The 19,877-nt window shown below is 34.8% G+C and overlaps 1 protein-coding gene across 2 annotated transcripts in view; it reads right to left on the reverse strand.

Annotated features, from left to right (window-relative positions):
* The window catches only part of CEP85L (centrosomal protein 85L), a 164,592-nt gene that overhangs the window by 78,951 nt on the left and 65,764 nt on the right, over nt 1–19,877 (reverse strand). The window lies entirely within an intron of this gene.

Here is a 19,877-nt window from a genome sequence, read left to right on the forward strand (position 1 = left end):
ATAAAAATTCTTAACAAAATCAATTAAAATAGACATATGGATAATATGACCTAGGTTTACCACAGGAATGCAACTTACCACATTAATAGAATAATTTTTAAAACCTACTAAAATAACTTTACCAAGGTTGCACAATTCAAGAGCAACATAAAAATAATCATAGTTCTATGTGTTGCATATAAACAATTACAAATTTAATTTTTTTAATATAATTTATATCCATGAGATAAAAACTTTAACAATACACATGGCAAGATCTGTACATTGAAAACTATAAAATATCACTAAAACATTATGAAAAACTATTTTTTAAAAAGGAGAGATGTACTTCACTATTAAGATATCATTTGTCTCTACACTGATTTATAGATTAATCACAAACCAAATTAAAATCCAAGCAGATGTTTTAGAAGTCGACAAGCTGATTCTAAAATTTCTGTGGAAATTTAAGAAAGTTAAGAGTTTACAATATTTGATTTCAAGACTTATTATTATAAAGCTGCAATATTCATGAGGGTGTGGTATTAACATAAAGATAGATGAATGGAACAGAATAAAGATCTACAACAGACCTACCCATAATGGTCAACTGATCTTTTTTCCTTTTGTTTAAATTTTTGAGATAATTATAGATACACATACAGTTATAAGAAATAATGCAGTGAGCTCCCATGTATACTTACCCAGCTTCTCTAATGGTAATGTTTTGCAAAACTCTATCACCACCAGAATATTGACACAGCCAAGATGCAAAACATTTCCATCACCACAAAAGAATTCTTCTCATTGGCCTTCACCCCCCCCACCCATTTTTATACAGATTTAACCTACGCAATGTTAAATAACATTAATATATTATTTATTATAAAACATTAAATATTATTATTTAAATATTATTTAACATTGTGTACATTGTGTAGGTTTAAGACATACAACTGCTGAATTGATAATGACCCCAATAGAGTTAGCTAACACCTTCACCACCTAACAAAATTACTATGTTTGTTTTTCCTTGTGGGGAGACCATTTAAGATCTCTTTTGGTACATTTCAAGTATATCATACAGTATTATTAACTATAATAACCATGCTGTACATCAAATTTCCAGACTTAATTTCTCTTATAATTTTTTAGTCTATACTTTTTTTTCCAATATATGAAATTTATTGTCAAATTGGTTTCCATACAACACCCAGTGCTCATCTCAAAAGGTGCCCTCCTCAATACCCATCACCCACCCTCCCCTCCCTCCCACCCCCCCATCAACCCTCAGTTTGTTCTCAGTTTTTAAGAGTCTCTTATGCTTTGGCTCTCTCCCACTCTAACCTCTTTTTTTTTTTTCCTTCCCCTCCCCCATGGGTTTCTGTTAAGTTTCTCAGGATCCACCTAAGAGTGAAAACCTATGGTATCTGTCTTTTTCTGTATGACTTATTTCACTTAGCATAACACTCTTCATCCAGTTCTATCCACGTTGCTACAAAAGGCCATATTTCATTCTTTCTCATTGCCACATAGTACTCCATTGCGTATATAAACCACAATTTCTTTATCCATTCATCAGTTGATGGACATTTAGGCTCTTTCCACAATTTGGCTATTGTTGAGAGTGCTGCTATAAACATTGGGGTACAAGTGCCCCTATGCATCAGTACTCCTGTATCCCTTGGGTAAATTCCTAGCAGTGCTATTGCTGGGTCACAGGGTAGGTCTATTTTTAATTTTTTGAGGAACCTCCACACTGTTTTCCAGAGTGGCTGCACCAATTTGCATTCCCACCAACAGTGCAAGAGGGTTCCCGTTTCTCCGCATCCTCTCCAGCATCTACAGTCTCCTGATTTGTTCATTTTAGCCACTCAGACTGGTGTCAGGTGATATCTGAGTGTGGTTTTGATTTGTATTTCCCTGATGAGGAGTGACACTGAGCATCTTTTCATGTGCCTGTTGGCCATCCGGATGTCTTCTTTAGAGAAGTGTCTATTCATGTTTTCTGCCCATTTCTTCACTGGCTTATTTGTTTTTCGGGTGTGGAGTTTGGTGAGCTCTTTATAGATTTTGGATACTAGCCCTTTGTCCGATATGTCATTTGCAAATATCTTTTCCCATTCCGTTGGTTGCCTTTTAGTTTTGTTGGTTGTTTCCTTTGCAGTGCAGAAGCTTTTTATCTTCATAAGGTCCGAGTAGTTCATTTTTGCTTTTAATTCCCTTACCTTTGGGGATGTGTCAAGTAAGAAACTGCTACGACTGAGGTCAGAGAGGTCTTTTCCTGCTTTCTCCCCTAGGGTTTTGATGGTTTCCTGTCTCACATTCAGGTCCTTTATCCATTTTGAGTTTATTTTTGTGAATGGTGTGAGAAAGTGGTCTAGTTTCAATCTTCTGCATGTTGCTGTCCAGTTCTCCCAACACCATTTGTTAAAGAGACTGTCTTTTTTCCATTGGATGTTCTTTCCTGCTTTGTCAAAGATTAGTTGGCCATACGTTTGTGGGTCTAGTTCTGGGGTTTCTATTCTATTCCATTGGTCTATGTGTCTGTTTTTGTGCCAATACCATGCTGTCTTGATGATGACAGGTTTGCAGTAGAGGCTAAAGTCTGGGATTGTGATGCCTCCTGCTTTGGTCGTCTTCTTCAAAATTACTTTGGCTATTCGGGGCCTTTTGTGGTTCCATATGAATTTTAGGATTGCTTGTTCTAGTTTTGAGAAGAATGCTGGTGCCATTTTGATTGGGATTGCATTGAATGTGTAGATAGCTTTGGGTACTATTGACATTTTGACAATATTTATTCTTCTAATCCATGAGCACGGAATGTTTTTCCATTTCTTTATATCTTCTTCAATTTCCTTCATAAGCTTTCTATAGTTTTCAGCATATAGATCTTTTACATCTTTGGTTAGATTTATCCCTAGGTATTTTATGCTTCTTGGTGCAATTGTGAATGGATCAGTTTCTTTGTCTTTCTGTTGCTTCATTATTAGTGTATAAGAATGCAACTGATTTCTGTACATTGATTTTGTATCCTGCAACTTTGCTGAATTCATGTATCAGTTCTAGCCGACTTTTGGTGGAGTCTATCGGATTTTCCATGTATAATATCATGTCATCTGCAAAAAGTGAAAGCTTGACTTTATCTTTGCCAATTTTGATGCCTTTGATTTCCTTTTGTTGTCTGATTGCTGATGCTAGAACTTCCAACACTATGTTAAACAACAGCGGTGACAGTCGACATCCCTGTCGTGTTCCCAATCTCAGGGAAAAAGCTCTCAGTTTTTCCCCATTGAGGATAATGTTAGCTGTGGGCTTTTCATAAATGGCTTTTATGATGTTTAAGTATGTTCCTTCTATCCCGACTTTCTGAAGGGTTTTTATTAAGAAAGGTTGCTGAATTTTGTCAAATGCGTTTTCTGCATCGATTGACAGGATTGTATGGTTCTTATCTTTTCTTTTATTAATGTGATGTATCACGTTGATTGATTTGCGAACGTTGAACCAGCCCTGCATCCCAGGAATGAATCCCACTTGATCATGGTGAATAATTCTTTTTATATGCTGTTGAATTCGATTTGCTAGTATCTTATTGAGAATTTCTGCATCCATATTCATCAGGGATATTGGCCTGTAGTTCTCTTTTTTTATTGGGTCTCTGTCTGGTTTAGGAATCAAAGTAATACTGGCTTCATAGAATGAGTCTGTACTTTTTGGCCAACATCTCTTCACTTCCCCACCCCTCAGTCTTTGGTAACCACCATTCTAGTCTGTTTCTATGAGTGTGGCTTTTTTAGATTACACATAAAACTGACATCATAAAGTATTTGTCTTTCATTGAATTCACTAACCAAAAGAAGTGAAACCTTATGTCTACAAAGACCTGTAGGCAAATGTGCATTGATAATTACCCCAAACTAGAAACAATCTGTATGTCCATTAAATCGACAAATGGTATGAACAAACTGTCCTACATCTATAAAATGCAATAGGACTCAACAATAAAACAAATGATGTATGCAACACATGGATGAATCACAAAAACATTACACTGAGTAAAAGAAGCCATACTCAAAAGGTTACACACTGGTGGATTTTATTTATATGATATCTGGGAAGAGCAAATCTATGGAGACAGGAATCAGATCACTGGTTGCCAGAGCTGGGATTGGGTGTTGACTACAAAAGGGAAAAAGGTAACTTTCTGGGGTGATAGAAATGTTGTACAACATGACTATTAAGATATACATGTCTATATACATTTTTCAAGCCTCAAACTATACATTTTTAAAGGTTCAATTTCACTGTATATAAGTTACATCTCATAATTCTATTTAAAATAGGTGCATTTTGTTTCTTAATATCTCAATAAAATTGATTTTTCTAAAAATAGTTACAAGTAAATATGTACATATATCCCATTCAACAATACTAGAAGTAAAAAGAATTTATCATAAATTTGAAACAATCCAAATGTGTGTCAACAAATACTCAGTATGTTCTATAGGTATAGAGCATAATACCACACAGCAATAAAACAGATACTCAACACATGGATGAGATTCTGAGACATTATATGAGGCCAAAGAATTCAGATAAAGAACCATACATATTCAATGATAATAAAAGCCAGAACAGTGAAGATGCATGGGATGTTACTACACTATACAGACAAAGAGGGTCATGTTAAATTTATTGGGCATTGGAAATTTTTATATCTTCACTTGAGTGGTGTATATACATTATTAAACAGAATCTTCACTTGAGTGGAGTGTATACATTATTAAATAGAATGAAGCTATTATTACATGGTAAGACCAATTACAGTTATATACTTTACTGTATATATGTTAGACTTCAACAAAAACAAATATATACACAAAAACCATACATATTACCTACATTTTATTTCTCTCTCTCCCATAGAGTAGGGCTAAGGGGAAATGAAGGCCTTGTTTGCTAGGGGAGAATACTTAAGTACTCAAAGGTACACTGTAGAGAATACAATATACTATCCTGAGTATTATTTCATATCTCTTCTTCACTTTGGGGCTATCTTACATCTACAAATAATCAAGAGATAAAACACCAGATGAAGTAAATATAGTACACCAAGAATGCAAGAACAAACTGATAATGAAGGGTAGCAGAATATGCCACCCCATTATTTTGAGCCACAGGCACTTAAAAACAGCAAATGTTGGGAGAGGCTTTCTCTGAACTCCATTATCTGCCTAAAGACAGATCCTCCAAAAAGATCTCAATTATCATAAATCCCCTCCCTGGAAACTTCATCAACCAGGGGAGGACTGACACTTATCATGGAAGATGAGACTTGTAACAGACACTGACTGCACCCAGAGAAACTTTCTCACAGACTATCATAGCTCCCATCTATTCTTCTTAGGGCCCATGCATCTTTCCTAAAAATCATTTACTCTCCCCTTAGAGGCCTATATCCTACCCCTACTTTCCTCATTAAAATGATATTTAATCCTGAATTCTAAATCTGCTTCTTAATGACTTACTCATTTTCCCCTATGTATCTTCCATGGGTATATGACGTATACATACTGATAAACCTGTTTTTCTCTTATTAATCTTTTACTACAATAGTCTCAGCCAAGAACTCAGAAAGGTGGAGGAAAAATTATTTTTCCTTCCCTACAACAACCTACAAACTGATTCTTAAGAGTTGTTAATACTCCACAACAAAGAAGGCTTCTTTTAAGACAGAGGACAACCTGCTCCCTCATATGAAGAGAGGAAAATATTTTATATTCAAATAACCTCTCCCCTATTGCCCATTAGTAACACATTTTTATCCCAAGTAGTTAGAAAACAATGAAGAATTTCTATTCTATAAAATCATAACTGGGCATGAGAGGCATAGTATTTTGTGGCAATTATATATTGTTAGTAAAATACACATTTTTACCATATTCCAGAAAACATAGGTACTGCTTTGATAGAAGGTGAATAAGACACACTGAAGAGAGTTTTGAATATTTCTAGAAAAAAATATATATTAAATTTCACATATCAATAAAATAGAAAATTACTGTTGTGATATTGTTCTACTTAGAATTTCAAATAGTCAGTCACGTTTCTATGTGACTATAGCCAATATAAGTAATCAAGGAGACATTGATAACTTCATATATCGTTTATATTTATAGGCTATGAATAATAATAAAACTTTAACTAGACATGAACATTAAATCTAAAAGATAATTATAAAGACATGTAACTGTGTGAGCTAATTTGAAATATAGAACAGAAAGGATGTCATCAAAGTAATGAACATTTCAAAATCTGTGCAGGTCAAACAAGGACACTTTTCACAAGTAAACATTTTTCAGACATATTTGGGATTAACAAGTATTTTATATTCAAATTACCAAACTCAAGGAAAAAGTAGAATTTACCTAAAAATGCCTAAGATACATTATTGCAATTGTGCTTTACAGAAGAAAACAGTAATTTCCTGGTCAAAGAAGAATCATCACTCTTCTGCATCTAGACCACAACCACCCAGATTTATAGACCCATAATACATATATAGGCATTTCTTATTGTAAACAGCCAATTCCACTCTCATAATTGAATAGAGATAGCAGGCATCCACAACCCCAAATACATGCTACTTAGATGAAATCCAGATGCTGTGAAAACTTGCCAAAATATGTCACTTAATGGTCAAACATGCTTCTAAAATAAGCGTACCATACTGCAGCTGAAAATAGCTCAAAATTCTTTGGCCTCAGCTTGGACAAATACTGTTAAATTTAGATAATCTAGTGCTACCACACTTAACTGCAACACAGCCTCTGCAATTCTTCAAGTTCGTTATCTCTCCTTCATTTGCCTTTGTTCCTTAGCTCGTTTGTTCATCACTCATAACATGTCATACAACACAGTAAATCTTCCTGTTTCTTGGAATTGGTCTATCTGAAGCAATATCCTACAAGTGCTTTTTGGTAAAACAATCATGATACTTCACCCAAAAGTAAATTCACAAAACTCAGTAAGGAAGATGAAAAACACCTACTAATTACATAGAATTCAGACAACTTCTATTCACCAAGAGTAGGAAAAACATGAATTATATGATTACTTAGAAAAAAAACCCTGCACATTAAAATAAAATTAATATATTATATACTATATTATTATTACTAAAAGAAATGTGCACTTATTTAAAAATCTGTATCTTAAAGCCCATGTAATTATTTAGAGGGTATTACTACAAATTTTCTCTAACAAAATTCAAACCAAAAGATCATATTTAAAAAACATTCTATCTATAACCTCTTCCTAGTGAACAACTATAAACCTAAGTCTGCATCTTGACTTCTGCAATTTAAATTATAGAAGGAACTGCATTTTAATAATCTCATTATTTCTTCAATTTGTCTTTATTACTAATTCTATAATGCTAGCTATCTTTGCCATCCTAATATGCTTTACTAAATAATAATGCAAATATACTGAGTTACTTCAAGGGTAAAAACCCTGAAAAAAATTATAAGAAGAAACCTGATGAGAGGAAAGGAATACACACCTATATATCTTAAAAATACATGTGCCTGAAAATAATGAGAATCCTAAAAATATTACCTATTTCCACCCTGCTAAACAACCAAATTACTATTAAATTAACTTTTCTTTTAGAAGAAGTGACATTTTTCCTCTCAAAGATCAAACTGCTTTATGTGCGATCTTTGTTAGTGTTACCATGTTTTCAGAAAATGCCAACTGGGTGGCTCAGTAGGCCGAGCGTCCAACTTCCACTCAGCTCATGATCTCACAGTTCCTGAGTTCTAGCCTCACACCAGGCTCGCTCTTGTTGGCCTGCCAATGCACAGCCGTCTTCGGATCCTCTGCCCCTCCCCTGCCTGTGCTCTGTCAAAATTAAATAAATGCTTAAAAATAAATAATTAATTAATAAAAATGCCAGCAAAGGAATGATCCACCATGAAACATGATCTCATTACAGTCATAATTCAAAAGTGAAGGGAGAAATGGTACATCCAAGATTAAGGAGCAAATCATTTTCCTTAAGTAAATCAATGAGAAGACTAAAAAAAAAATAATAAAGCTTAAGCCTTCAAATTTAATCATTAAAACAGAATGTAGCCTTATCCAAACCCTTTATAATTTACTTTTTAAAAATTTAAGATGAAATATATTAACAGCAGAATTTAATAAATTTAATTTAACTGTAATTAATAAACCTGACAGCTTCAGCTTTGTAACCAAACTGAAAAAAAATTAAAAAAAAAAAAAGTATATATATATATATAAAACTGATAATTTATGAAAGGGATACTGCATGAAATGGAAATGGAAAGAAGTCTATCAAAATGAGATATTTAATATAATGTGGGTCTATCTGGGATCTTAGCCAAGGGTATATTTAGCAAATATACACAGTATAGAACCAGAATCTACTAAAACAGAGCTGTAACACAAGCTGTAAAAGAAAAATACATAATAGATGTGTTTTAGGACCAAAGCACTGTCTACATTATTTTAAAATGTACAAAAGGATTTTTCTAAAAGGACAAAAACAACTGTTAATGATAGTTATCTTGCGGAGAGAGAAGAAGGAGGCTTTTACTTTGCATCAGTTGGATTTTTTGACTTTGCTTACCATCCATATACTTTTTTCTTTTCTAACAGTACAGCTATGGGCCATTCCATGTTTTCTTTTCCTAGATGTTAAAAATACTGTTTTTAAAAAATATTTCAAAGGTTGACAATGGAAAATATTCTCAGGGCAAAGTTGTTGAGAGGAGTTAGAGTCCTCTCTATGTTAGAGCATAAAACATGAGCAAGTTGATTGCTATTCAATTTAAATATCCCTTCACATTGTTTTCTAAAAATTGTTAGAATCAAAAATATCAGAATTTTTTAAAATCCTGAGTCCAGTTCAACACCTGGCCCACAGCACACAATCAGCCAAAAGAATATGAATAACTACAGTCCTTCAAGTATATTTTTCAGACATCAAAACAATTTGTAAATATTTCCAACAGCACAAACAGGTATTATAATTAGAGTATCACAACAGTAATTATGACAGTGGTTCCTTTCCCAGTTTAATCTGGATCATAAGCCATGCCCTATTCTTTTATAATCTCTGCTACTCAACACAGAACTTGTGCTAAATACTGAGTGATCTAAAAACTTATAATTACTTGGGATGCCTGGGGTGGCTCAGTCAGTCAAGCGGCTGACTTCGGCTCAGTTCATGATCTCAAGGGTTCGTGAGTTCGAGCCCTGCTTCGGGCTCTGTGCTGACAGCTCAGAGCCTGGACTCTTCTTCGGATTCTGTGTCTCCCTCTCTCTCTGCCCCTCCCCTGCTCACACTCTGTCTCTCTCTCTCTCTCTCTCTCTCAAAAATAAACAAACATTTTAAAAAACTAAAAATTAATAATTACAAAAAGCTATCATCTCTCAAATTATGACTACTTAAAATCTCATTATATTTAATAGCAATATACATTATAAAAAGAAATATATACACTTTAAAGATTATAGTTCAAAGATCAGCTCATAAACTTACATATGAATAAAAATATTTTCCTCCCTTGATGTCTAGCCTCATTTCTTTCAGACCCAGCAAATCTATGAATAATCCACATAACTAATTTTATTTTGCATTTTAGAGATAAATTTGAAACACAGTCTTCAGTGGCCATACGGCATTCTATGTTGACGATATGAAGTCTTAAAAGCACATTTGGTCTCTAACATTTATGACACAGATTTACAATTATACAAATATTTTCAGATATTTATTTTAAAACATTTTTAAGATATTTATTTTTTCAAGATAGATTTAAAAACATCAATATAGTAATGCTGGAGTCAACAATCAATTCTTCAAATATCCATGATCCCAACTAAGCAACAAACCTATAAAAATGAATACATTAAAAAGAGAGGCTCATGAACAACTGTGCCAAAATTATCCTCTTGATAACAATATTAGGGCTGGTCCTAAAACCCACCTATCACCTTTGATCAGTTATTCAAAGGCAAATGAAAACAGCAGATGATGAGATAGTCACATCCTTTTGCTTTGTTACATGAGCCTTCAATTTGGAGACGGGTTTAAGGAGGAAGTACAGATGTACTGAGTTGTATCAAAACCAATGCACAACTGCACAACTCTCATTAAATTACAGATAAAAAGTTACAATACCTAGTGGCACCTGGGTGGCTCAGTCAGTTGAGCAGCTGACTCTTGATTTTGGCTGAGGTCATGATCTCATGGTTCATGAGTTCCAGCCCTGACTCATGAGTTCAAGTCTCATGTGCAGAGCTTGCTAGGAGTTTTTCTCTCTCTCCCTCTCTTTCTGCCCCTCCCCCATTCAATTGCTTGGGCTTTCCAAAATAAATAAACTTAAAAGATTTTCTCCTTAAAAAAAAGTTACAATGCCTACACAAGAAGTTGAGCTTATTAATCTTTTCCACTGGGACATTTTATAGCTCTTGCTTTATAAGATAAACATGAACTCCACTTTTCAAAATCCCCTTCACATAACCTTTTCAAGAATGCATCTATGCTGAAAAATCAAGAGCTAATTGCATTTGTATTCCAACAACTTCAAGAGGCCTTAATACACAACTGAAGAACAGAAGCTATTTTTTTTCCTTCCCCTCCCCCATGGGTTTCTGTTAAGTTTCTCAGGATCCACCTAAAAGTGAAAACCTATGGTATCTGTCTTTTTCTGTATGACTTATTTCACTTAGCATAACACTCTTCATCCAGTTCTATCCACGTTGCTACAAAAGGCCATATTTCATTCTTTCTCATTGCCACATAGTACTCCATTGTGTATATAAACCACAATTTCTTTATCCATTCATCAGTTGATGGACATTTAGGCTCTTTCCATAATTTGGCTATTGTTGAGAGTGCTGCTATAAACATTGGGGTACAAGTGCCCCTATGCATCAGTACTCCTGTATCCCTTGGGTAAATTCCTAGCAGTGCTATTGCTGGGTCACAGGGTAGGTCTATTTTTAATTTTTTGAGGAACCTCCACACTGTTTTCCAGAGTGGCTGCACCAATTTGCATTCCCACCAACAGTGCAATAGGGTTCCCATTTCTCCACATCCTCTCCAGCATCTACAGTCTCCTGATTTGTTCATTTTAGCCACTCAGACTGGTGTCAGGTGGTATCTGAGTGTGGTTTTGATTTGTATTTCCCTGATGAGGAGTGACACTGAGCATCTTTTCATGTGCCTGTTGGCCATCCGGATGTCTTCTTTAGAGAAGTGTCTATTCATGTTTTCTGCCCATTTCTTCACTGGCTTATTTGTTTTTCGGGTGTGGAGTTTGGTGAGCTCTTTATAGATTTTGGATACTAGCCCTTTGTCCGATATGTCATTTGCAAATATCTTTTCCCATTCCGTTGGTTGCCTTTTAGTTTTGTTGGTTGTTTCCTTTGCAGTGCAGAAGCTTTTTATCTTCATAAGGTCCGAGTAGTTCATTTTTGCTTTTAATTCCCTTACCTTTGGGGATGTGTCAAGTAAGAAACTGCTACGACTGAGGTCAGAGAGGTCTTTTCCTGCTTTCTCCCCTAGGGTTTTGATGGTTTCCTGTCTCACATTCAGGTCCTTTATCCATTTTGAGTTTATTTTTGTGAATGGTGTTAAGAAAGTGGTCTAGTTTCATTCTTTCTTCTGCATGTTGCTGTCCAGTTCTCCCAGCACCATTTGTTAAAGAGACTGCCTTTTTTCCATTGGCTATTCTTTCCTGCTTTGTTAAAGATTAGTTGGCCATACTTTTGTGGGTCCAATTCTGCTGGAGTCTCTATTCTATTGGTTTATGTGTCTGTTTTTGTGCCAATACCATGCTGTCTTGATGATTACAGCTTTGTTTTTTTTTTAACCTTTTTTTTAATGTTTATTTATTTTTGAGAGAGACAGAGACAAAGTGTGAGTAGGGGAGGGACAGAGAGAAAGGGAGACACAGAATCTGAAGCAGGCTCCAAGCTCTGAGCTATCAGCACAGAGCCCAAAGCGGGGCTCGAACCCACAAACCATGAAATCACGACCTGAGCCAGACACTTAACCGACTGAGCCACCCAGGCACCCCAATTACAGCTCTGTAGTAGAGGCTAAAGTCTGGGATTGTGATGCCTCCCACTTTGGTCTTCTTCTTCAATATTGCTTTGGCTATTTGGGGTCTTTTGTGGTTCCATACAAATTTTAGGATTGCTTGTTCTAGCTTCGAGAAGAATGCTGGTGATTGGGATTGCACTGAATGTGTAGATTGCTTTGGGCACTATTGACATTTTAACAATATTTATTCTTCCAATCCATGAGCACAGAAAAAAAAAAAAGTTAGGGAGAGAGCCAAACCATAAGAGACTCTTAAAAACTGAGAATAAACTGAGGGTTGATGGGTGGTGGGAGGAAGGGGAAAGTGGGTGATGGGCATTGAGGAGGGCACCTGTTGGGATGAGCACTTGTATGGAAACCAATTTGACAATAAATTTCATATTAAAAATAAATAAATAAAACCTACTCTCAGAACTCATCTTGTAGTTCTGAGAAGAAATGAAAAAAAAAAACAAAACAGAAGCTATTATATTTTAGAGATTCTCACCTAAGGCAAAGACTTCTCTTAAATGTTGATATTATCAATGTCTTTCTATGAAAGCTCAGACCTAAATTAGGGTAAGGTTATCTCTCCCATCCTTAGTGCAGGGGCACAGTTCAAGAGGCCACTTGATCTAAACTAAAAGTGTTACTCTTTCAGCAGGTAGGGTGGCCATTCACATCATTCTGAATATCTACCAATTTGCATCTAACCCTCAACCAAAAAGTTCCTGTTCTTAGGTCATTTTCTGAAAGAAGTTCATCTAATTAAAAGGAAATGCTATCAACTAAATACCTAAATTTTGAAAATTATTAAATTGGATTTCACACAAATTAAATTCATTTAAGACCTTGATCATCCTTGAATAGACTAACAGTTAAAAGATGTTTACAGAGCCAGGAGACTGAAAAGGACAAAGAAAGATATCAGGTTTACTTATAAAGATGTTCATCACAGTGTTTTTATGGTTTACAATGGCAAAAATTATAAATCACTAAAACCACAAAAGAGACTAATTCAATAAATTAGGTCACGTTTATATGCCAAAAATAAGTCATTAAAATTTATAATATATATTGTAATATATAATAACATCAAAGATGCCCAAATTAATAAATAAAAATTATTCTTCAATGAATATGTGTTGATTTCTTGTAAGAGTCTTTTAAAATATAAGATGCATAAAGACATCCTTTACCCAGTAAACCTGTTTGACTAAAAGAATGAATTAGAAACCAATATGTAAAATTTACATGTTTACATGTTTAATTATTTTGACAGAACTAATATAAATGGCCTTTAAAAATAAGCACATTTTTGGGGGGTGTTTGGATGGCTCAGTCAGTTAAGTGTCTGACTCTTGATTTCAGCTCAGGACCATGCATGATCTCATTTTCACTGAATCTCAAAGAAATCAGTTTGTCTGAAACCTCAGAGGGTCTCTATTCTCACTTCTCCGTTGTTCCTTCAACTTATCCTTTTAAAAGCTCATTTATAATAATGGTAAAATAATATTCTAAATATCCATTAAATTTAACTTTTAAGGGATAAGCAGTATAAGGAGAACAGAAAAAATAAATCAGCTTCTATTCATGAAGTTCATGGCAAAGAAAACAAATACACCCATTAAATATATAAAATCCCCTTCCAATGACTGGTTTATTTTATTTACCTGAATTATAAAAGATATTACTTATGCAATTAAAAACTAGAAACTAACAAAACAGCCTCCTCCCTACTGATTTTGAACAATGAAGGCTCTTCAGGGGAACAAGAAAGTAAGGAATGGGCTCCAGAAAGAAGAAATAACATATACAATCAAATCCATTATGGTTAGAATAGATGACAATAACAGATCAGGAAAGACTCTATGTAAGGCTTCAAAGTCTGGGCTTTTCACTTTGAAGGAGATGATGATACAAAGAAAAGTTCTCAACATGTGACAGTCAATTTTGCACTTGAGAAAGCAACTTGGATAACAGGGTAAAGGTTGAAGAGGAGAGGGTCAAGTCAGATGGTAGAAAGACTAGTTACAAGGCTTCTATAAAAGTTCAGAGGACAGCTGATGAAGCAATGGATAAAAGATTTGTATCTGGTAATCTGCATTTTATTTCTTAGTGAATGGGGAATCTGGTAGAAGACAGAAACAAAAATGAGCCTCAAATTTCCATTCTGGATGACAAAATAAATGATGATGCCACCACAAAAACTGGGAATGCAAGGGGCCCAAGTGCTGGGGTGCCAACCACAAAGATAATGAGTTTAATGTGTGGAGAAAAAAACAAACATCATGGAACTGAATTAGAATCTTAACCACAATGGAATAGCACCATGGTTTATAAAGTTCTGAATCAAGTAGCTAGAGGCCTGAATGTTGTTTTTGTTGTTGTTACATCTGTACTCTGGCTTAAGTGTGTGTGTGTTTCCATTTCTTATATTGGCTTTGGTTCCATCAGCTCCCTTTGTAAAAATATGCAGTTCTCTTAGAAAACCTATTGTTCCTTATTACATGTGCTAATTTCATTCTTAATCTTGAATTCCCTTGTCCTCCAGATGTCATCTTACACTAGTAGTTAACTTCCAAATGTTAAATATTTCATTTGCATAGTACTTGTGTACTGATAGACAAGTTCTTTGAAGCCATAGACCGTACTATAACATTTCTTTCTACCACTCGAGCGTGTTTCATAAATTTTCCAAAAATTGTGCAAATCTTAGGTTTATGTGAGCCCTTACTTAAACTAACTGGCCTTTATTGATGTCAAACTCTTCCCCATTGCGAATTGGGAAATTTAACAAGGAAAGAGAATTCATCGAGAGTTCAAACATTTAGGAAAAAATAAAATGTTTGGGCCTCCAAGTATCTGGCAAATCAATTCTAAAAATGAAATCTACCTCCCTCAAATGACCACAAGGTTTGCAGGTTACTTCAGAATTGGTCTTTCTTTTGGGGAGCCTAGGTGGCTCAGCTGGTTAAGCATCTGACTTCGGCTCAGGTAAGGATCTTGCGGTCTGTGGGTTTGAGCCTTGCCTCGCATTGGGCTCTGTGCTGACAGCTCAGAGCCTGCGGCCTGCTTTGGATTCTGTCTCTCTCTCTCTCTCTCTCTCTCTCTCTGCCTCTCTCTCTCTTTCTCTGCTCCTCCCTTTCTCTCTTTCAAAAATAAATGTTAAATAAAAATTTAAAAAGAATTGGTCTTTCTTTTTCCCCACTAAGTGAGCCTATTCTCTCTCTTACTGCCTTAGGCACTTCCCTATCCCTTCAGTCTAGGACTACTATTCTCATTCTCCTTTTTGTTCTTGGATGTTTTTTCAACTAATTCTTCCTTAGGTGGTTTTAAATTTTAAGGCAGTAATTCTCAAACTTTTAATAGAAAAGTGCCCGTAAGAGTTAGGTAAAATATTTCTCCTGGCTTGTCTAGCAGGTCTAACCTAAGAAAGCTCCCTATCTTTGAAATGTATGTCTCGGGGCACCTGGATGGTTCAGTCAGTTAAGCATCCTGATTTTGGCTCAGGTCATGATCTCATGATTTATGAGTTTGAGTCCTGCATTAGGATTGGGATTCTCTCTCTCTTCCTCTCTCTCCGCCTCTCCCCAGCTTGCTCTCTCTCCTTCTCTCTCTCAAAATAAATAAATTTTAAAAGAAAAACAGGATGTTGTATGTATCACAAAAACGTACGCAAAGTGTGCAGTTTGCTGTATTATTTTTGTACTGTATTATATTTTGCTTTAATTTCATCACCACTTAAGTTTCCTAAAACTGGTCTACCTTGAAACTTTGCCTCCGACACACCACTCTACAAGTTGCAATGTAAATATTCCATGTAAAAGATTATATATATCATGATTTCCTTTACATAAAGTTAACTAAAATTAAAAAAAAATACTTTCAAGGAATACATTAAAAATGTCACAAAACCATATAAAAACAAATGCAAATAAATGAACCCAGGATCCAGAATAATCATTTGCTTGGGTGGGGAAAAGGGGAACATGGCAGGACCAGGTAGTTAGATAGGGGTTATTATTAACATCCTGCCTTTTGTTTTAGGCAGTAATCTTAAAGGTGCATATAACTACAATTTTAAAAATTACTATTAGAATAAAAGCTGAGTAACTACATAAATAAAAACAGGCCATACAATATTCACAGTATAGAAAGTACCACAGATTGCTATGAATCCAATGAGGAGAGAAAATTTTTTTTTTAGTTTTTAAAAGGCTCAATTTGGGAAGCATGAGCTTATCGTGTAACCTTCCTTGGCTCTTAACCTTCAAATATATGTTCAACAATTTTAAATGACAAAAAGGAAAATTATTTTCTGTTATTCTACTCTTGTCCCAAGTGTCTCAATCATTCACATGCTTCTCCTCCTCTCCCACAGTGAGCTTTGAAATTTAGAAGCATTTTTTAACTGTCCTTAACATTTCCTTCTTCAGGATTACACATTCACTACCACCTTGCAATCTTCCTGTTTTTTTATTCACTTGTCCAATCATTCAATCAGTATTTAAGAGTTATAATGAGCCAGGCTCTACAGTAGGTAATAGTACCACAGAGAGTAAGTAGTGGTATAAATATGAGTTATTGGATCAGCTCTCAAGGAGACTACAGTCAAGTCTAGGCAGATACCACTAACAAACACAATAAAAAAAGACAACAGAGTTACATGCAAAATTGGCACAAGGCAGGGAGGGCTGTGCTGATGTAAACTGAAACAGCCCTTTGCTGAGAATAAAGGTTGGTAAGGAGGAGGGAGGCTTAAAATAGAACAACAGACTGTTGAGAGGGCCACAGCACAGGTTCAGAGCACAGGATACAAAGGAATGTGGTAAGAGACAAAGCTAGAAAGACAGAGCCTAAAAAAAACAAACTAAGAGGTCTGGACTTTAGCTTGTTTGAAAACTCAGTCCTCCTTTTTCGAAAAAGGGCTGCCCATACAATTACAGAAACACAAAAATTAACTTATGTGCCACTGACTGTATGGCAGAGTGCCAAAGCCTACTGATCTGTTCTCAGAATGTTTTTATATCCATCAAACATATAGGATTCCAAATAATTTTATAGACACATCATTCTTAAGGTAGCGAGGCCTAAGTGTGGGCGGTACATAGTTACTCATAGTTCTTCTAGAGAACATGGCAAGGAAGGGGCGGGGAGTAAGTTTATAGCAGAGAATGATGATGGATGCCACACTTCAGCAAGGTGATCAAGGTTAGCAATGGTGATGTCATGTTGATAGTATGTACTCTTAATATGTGATAAAAATGGTACTTCACTTCTCTGGTCCTCCTCTCAAAAACACATTAACCAGTCTAACTAACCATGAGAGAAATATCAGACATATCCCAACTGGGGATCATTCCACAAAATATCTGACCAGCACACTTCAAAATGGTCAGGGTCATTCAAAAAAGCAAAGTCTCAGAAATTGTCAAAACCAAGGAGACCAAAGGAGCCATGACTAGTAAATGTAATCTAGTACCCTGGATACAGTCCTGGAAAAGAAAAAGGACACTAGAGAAAACAGAGGAAATCTCAATAAAGTATGGGCTTTAGTTAAAATACTGTTGCAACTGTTATGACAAAGCTCCTTCTAAACATCTTTTTATTTGAGCGATCAAGCTAAAACTAAACGGCAACACTTCCTAGAGCTCCATTTGGACTAATAACAAGCAGCAACAGCAGGTAACCAAACGGAAAAGGGTAAACCCAGAAGCTCCACACCTATGTACAAATCTACAAAGTAAATTTTTGTCTCCATTTTCCAACTATGACACATACAGTCAGCATCCCTTCTAAGGTGGGTGTGTGCACATGCCTGTGTATGGGTTTTAAGCAAACATGTCAACATGTAAGATATCTAGGGCATATTTTCTTCAATCAATGCCAATTTCTTAGTTTATCTAAGTATTACTAATTGTATTTTCTTAGAACTAGAAGTGCTTATAATATAACGATCTATCCCCTAAGCTTCATTTTCAAGTGAATGCATAACTAACTGGCAAACAAGCTTAAAACAGACTTTCTAAAAATAATAACAGTTTTCAATAATTCACCTATCACCATCTTAAAATTTCTTACTTGATGTATGCTACTCTGTGAAATCTATATTCACGCTATGACTCCGTCTCCCCAACATGGCCATCTATCAGGGAATTGTAACTAAATGGATCCGGATCAGTCTGTGCTTAGCAGAGGTGTGATCTTTGACAAACCACTGTGTCCCACTTTAGGCTTGTATTTCAAACCTAGGTTTTGTATTTCAGTTATCACTGGAAATTGACAGTATTAATAAGAGATCCTTGATATGTAAGGACTGAAAGAAAAAAAATGCTCGTAGCATTTTGAGCAAAATGTCAAACATTATTCATGCAATTTCTTTAATTTTGGGTTTTAAGTTATAAATTTTCCCTTAGCAATGTTCACAGAGGGTCTTTTGAAGTATTATTTTTCTATTAGTTTTAGCTGATTCCTTAAATAACAAGAGATTTGCTCTAGAGAAGGATTTTATCTTTCTTTGGAAGAAGCCAAAACCATCTCCATTTAAGGACACATACGCAGCTGCTGCAACACATTTTAGTTACCCATAAGAAAGTGAAGCAGTCTGAGTTCACTCTGCTATGAATATATATATATATAAAATTAACAGGTAACTCCTCCAGAATTACAGAAAAGATTTAAAAATTAGAATTTGCAGGTATGGTGATTTAAGTAAATCAAATATACAGTATAAACAAAAAAGCAGAGTAAATAGGAAAATAATGCATAGCTTTTCAAATGAATTATTTCCCAGCTCTATTCTTAAACTGTTCTAGAAACTTCATATATCATTCCATTTACTAAAATTTCATTTGTATAGTAATTTTCATGGGAACAACTGATGCATTAAATGAGTCAATCCTTTCAGAAAAATTACACAACTTAAATGTCTAACAAAATGCACGTCTATTTTCAATAAAGTATCATTAACTAGGATGCCACTGATTAGGAATCTGATTATTTCATTTTTAGCAGAAAGTTACTCTTGACACTGTCTGAGCTTATTAAAATTTAATATTTTATGGTAGTTGAATGCAGATGCTAAAAAATCTTCAATTCTGAAATTTGCAAAGTGTAACTTTTCCTGGGGTAATATACATCAGTTTAAATATGATAATTATTGTTCATAAATATATTGTTAAAGCTCTAACTGAAGAAAACACAAATTAAATAAATACACGTATTAGTTCTTATTTTAACTGTATGATAAGCTATTTTTTTAAACTGAAATCAGTAGCCTGGGTTTCTCACACACACTCCATCCCATATACATAGTGGTATGAAGAAAGAAAACTAGATAGTAAAAGGTATAAAATTTCATCCTGTGAAAATGTTTAATTACTGTATGTTAGGAACTAGCATTATGAAACTATAGTATTAGAGCAATAGCAGTAACAACACAATGAAAGTTGTTTGACTTGAGCTAGTAATATTATCACTTATTAAAATTCCTACATATCTATTTTAGTTCCTCAACATTATCACCATTAGTACACAATTATTTCTAAGCCTGAAGATTCATGAATCTTTAAAAGGAGCTTTATACTACTGAAAACTTAGGTTGGTTTTGTTTTGTTTTGTTTTCCATTTATCTCCCATATACTTTTTAAAACTACAAGCAAAAAAATGTGGCACAAAGTGTTAATGACCTTTCCACACCTAAAGTAAGATAAATGACATTCTAAAAAGTTTGGTTGTGATAAGACTATGGCTAACCAATCATAACTTCAGAATG

The sequence above is a fragment of the Panthera onca genome, chromosome B2 (genome assembly GCF_046562875.1).
Source record: "Panthera onca isolate mPanOnc1 chromosome B2, mPanOnc1 haplotype 2, whole genome shotgun sequence".
NCBI lineage: Eukaryota > Metazoa > Chordata > Mammalia > Carnivora > Felidae > Panthera > Panthera onca.